We start from the raw sequence: 4547 nt of genomic DNA, 5'->3' as shown, positions 1-4547 counted from the left end.
GGTAAGTAAAAAATGCCACCTGCTGGCTTTCCAAACATCTCCCCCATTATAGTATGCAGCACATGCTCCATTAGCATGGCTGCACATTATAATATGGTGGAGGATAGAATTGGGCTGTAAGACAGGAATCCTTTACAGTTCCCAGGACTAACTCTCATTAAATTTAGTGGGCTTTACTTTTGAGTAGACATAGCACAGGATTGCACTGCAAATCTCATAATGGTAGAGAAATTGTAAAGGCTGCAAATCAAATATTATATTGAAGTGTGTCTTACATCTTTCCTAGCTTCCATGAAAATGAGTAGGGGGAGTTGAGGTGGTGTCCTAAACATGCACAATAATTGCTGAACCCACCCTCTCTCAGGCCCAATCTCCTCCCCTTTCCACCCCATTCAACCGCTTTCCCTGCCCTCTTCCTATGCCATTCCACCACCACCTCGCCAGGTTCACCTGTTCTGGCAGGTCTCCGTCATTCTGCTGGTGTGCACAGGAAGGCTCTGGCCTTCCCATCGGTGCGCCGGCTCCATGCACTGCTGCAAAGTATTTTACAGTACTTTTGCAGCAGCCAGCACCAGTGGAACTCACATTCTACTGGCTCTTTCAATCAGATTGGGCCATGTGAATATCATTTATTTAATGCGACAGGTAGCAATTACTAACTGAAAGTCACCGAAGGCTTTTTGAATGTAATATCAATCAATGCCATAATGAGCAACCTGTCTCCAAATAAACAGAAATCCTACCTGGACTCTAGCAAAATTCAGTGAAAATGTTTTGCAGCCCCTGGGTCAGTGCTGTTCACAGCTTGCTGCTTAGACAGAGAGGGCTGCAGTTTGATGAGAAATCCTGCTGATTGCCTTTGCTCTCGTTATAACAAGGCCCCTGGGCTCAGTGCATAGCAGAATGTGTGAATCAGTGGCTGAGCACCAGAAATCCACAAGCTCAGCTTTGTCAAGTGTATAAACTGTTTGTCACTGACTCTGAAGCCAGTTTTGCAACAATATTGTGTGTGGCACATACAGTACATGGTTTTAGAATCTCACTCAAATATTCAAATAGCATTAAAAAGTATGAGGAGTTGACTAAGAACCAAACTGTTTGGGGCAACTGTCAGTTTGTTAAATAAATGTTTGCCCAGTTTGCATATGAAGATGGGTGTGTGCGCACATGCTGACTTTTTATGTCAAACAGGGCACAAAAGGGAATGGAATGAAACCTGCTCCTCACTCACCTTTATCCGACCTTGCCACACACCACTGTTTTAAACCATTTTCTTCCTACCCACTTCATTTCAAGTACTGGCAATTGGCACAAACAGAGGTAAGGTTATCTTTTGCTGGATTGTGGTGTTTTTGCACCTGGCTACCCATCACAAACCAGCAACTTAATCTAAAATGTGGGACTCGCTTCTTGTTAAAACCTTCTCTGTCCCAATCCCTGAATTGCAGAACTTTCTGTCCTTTGAGACCTGCCTATTTGTTGTGTTTTTTGGTGCCAGGTTAAGGCATTTTTGTCTCATTTTTAGGCATTTGAACTGTGTTTTTTTTCCCCATCTGCTGAATTTTGCTTGTGTTGTTTCTCAGTTTTTATTTTAATTAGCAGCATATATTGAGACTTGAATTACTTGATTGTTGTGTTTTATTTCATTATATGGATTTAGAGTCCCTTGGAAACTTCCCTGCAGGAGTGTTTTGTGCAGAGCCAAGAAATGGCACCTGAATAGACTTTCATGAAGCTGTCAACTTGAACTGTGAATTTTGAAAGGGCCATGAATGCCTGTCAGGCATTTTAAGGTGTCACAAAATGTTGACCTGGTCTAAATTGTAACATCAAGCTATTCTGGGAGTTTTAGGGCTGGATGAAAAGTACATCTTGCTAAACCCCAAACAACCACTCAGCTGATATTCAAACAGTACATTGCCTTTTTCCAGGGCGTGGCTAGATGACTTGATTTAAAGGATCAGGTGCATATTTTTAGTGCTTCCCGACATCACAGTTTAGACTGCGTTGCTGATCTTAAACTGATGGGAAAGACTGCATGGCTTGACACCACATAGCTGGCTTCATACATACAGTGAAGAAGAAACACAAAACTATGTCTGACTCATAAGATGAGCCCTTTTGAGTTCTTAAGAACTGCACAGTAATTATTGCTTGAACAACATAATGAGGGGGAACTGTACCACAGCCACTGGTCATGCCTCTGGCACCAGTGCAGACACTGGCCATGTTCCCCAGGGACTGCATGGCTAGCTTTCGTTAGGAAGGGGCATTACCCACATATGCCTGGATAAACAAGATGATGCTGTGGTTCAGGTGTTGACCTCAGAACTGGAAGATCCTGGTTTAAGTTCTCACTCCGCCAGGGGTGTAGCTAATGATCATGTAGCCCATTGCCAAGCTCAAAATGTTGCCCCGGAAGTGATGTCACAACCAGAAGTGACATCACTCCTGGGCTTTTCAAAAAGTGAAAATTGGGAGGAACTCATCTCCTCTGCCCCCAGCAGCTCACCATCCACTTGCTCTGCCACCTCTCCCCAGTCAGTGGCGTAGCTAAGGCATCCAGCTGCTAGTCAGAGTCAAAGAAGATTATGTAGCGCCCCTGCATGATAAAAAAAATTAAGTAAATAAATAAAAAGTTATTAAGTCCATACTGTATCATAACATCTCATTGGCACTCAGAACAATCAATCTCATAGGTCAGTTTGGAGTTAAGCAAATCCACTTTTTGTTCCACAAGACAGTTGTGTTTTCAATTTCTGGTTAATTGGTCATAAATTTTGATAGAATAAGGATATTCCAATGTAGTTTATTTTATTGCATTCTGCGTTAAATTACGTTTCCGATGATATATAACATGATGATATTATTCATATATACCAAGATTTCCACAATTTTGGTCACGAGTGTCAACCTCAGCTTGTTTCCCCCTCCCTAAAGCTTGATACCCGGTGCAACTGCAACCCCGTGCACCCCCTTAGCTATGCCACTGCACTCCGCCATGAATCTTCCTGGGTGACCTTGGGCCAGTCACTCTTTTTCACTATCACCTACCTCACAGGGTTGTTGTGAGGACAAAAGGAGGGAAAGAGCTCTTTGTAAAAACAAACACACACAGTTTCTGCTCCTGTGGTGTACAGCCCCCATCTCATTCAAGTCGCATGTGCAGCCAGTAGGCAAGAGGACATTAAGGGTTAGCCAGGTTGGGTACTGGCTGTTGGCCTTTCATGTGCTTGGCAGTGGTAGTGCCCAGTGCTCCATGAGGGGCTGGGCAGGGAGCACCCTGGGGGAGTCCACTGCGGAGGTTTGCGGCAGGGCCCTCAGTAACCTGGCAGCAGCACTGGCAATGGTGTGTCATTGTAAGGGAGTGTAGCCCTCAGGTGCAATCCTGCTCCACCACATACACTAAACATGGGAAGAACTTGGGCAAAGAGGCCTAAGCTGTCTTGCGCAGTTGTGAAGAAGAGCCTGTTTTGTTGGAAGGACTTTTTACATCTAGATCAGTGGTTCCCAAATGTATTAGAGGCCCTCGAGGCTACTGCCTGATTTATACATGTCTAGAGGTGTGACTATAATGGTGATTGCAGCTTGCTTATCCCTTGATGCACTGAAGGTGCAATCCTAACCCCTTATGTCAGTACTGTCCAGCACTGGCATAGCAGTGCCAATGGGGCACATGCTGCATCCTGCAGTTGGGTGGCACTCATGGAGGCCTCCTCAAAGTAAAGGGATGTTTGTTCCCTTACCTCAGAGCTGCATTGCCCTTATGTCAGTGCTGGAAAGCACCACATAAGGGGTCAGGATTGCGCCCATTGTTAGTTTTGTTAACCAAAAATTGGGCCACGACCCAAGGTTTTGGAAACCACTGATCCAGAGAATTGGCCTGTTTGATCATTCAGATTCTTTGTTTTGCTCCCTACTGTATTTTGCACTCGTCACCAGTGTTTAAGAAATGTTATCAGATGCCTTGAGGATGACAGGTACTTACTTGGTTTCAGTATTCTGATTTCCTCCCTGTCCACAGAACACTCAACTTTTGTGAAATACTATATGGCTGGTTTTCATAAGGAAGAGGCTGTAGCCACATACACTACAGATAGACTTGAGTTCAACTTTTATGTTGTTTACAGAGAAAGGGCATATCCTCTTTCTCATAAAAGCTGAATGTGCAGCCAGAGGGTGTGGTTGTATGTGGTTGATAAATATTGTGCAAAACCAGAAGCAACTGAGATGGCTTTTCATCATGTACACAGCTATCAACAGGGATCACATCTGCATTTTTAAAGTTCCGCTTGCAACTATACAGTAATTGATTAATAAAATTATTTTCTGATAATTATATTTATTTCAAATTGTGCAGGCTGACAGATTATCATGGTTATTTTAGGCAACTGCCAGTTGCACATTATGAGGATTCATAATTAACAAAAACAATCCAATTTAGGCTTTGCTTGTACATTGACATGAGAGGAAGTCCACTGAACTGAGTGGAGCTTTACTTTCTAGTAAACATGCCTAGGATACCCTCAGACTCATCTCATGCCATA

This window comes from Tiliqua scincoides, chromosome 1, assembly GCF_035046505.1.
Source record: "Tiliqua scincoides isolate rTilSci1 chromosome 1, rTilSci1.hap2, whole genome shotgun sequence".
Taxonomy (NCBI): domain Eukaryota; kingdom Metazoa; phylum Chordata; class Lepidosauria; order Squamata; family Scincidae; genus Tiliqua; species Tiliqua scincoides.
The sequence above is the reverse complement of the archived record's forward strand: the minus strand, read 5'-3'. Positions refer to the sequence as shown.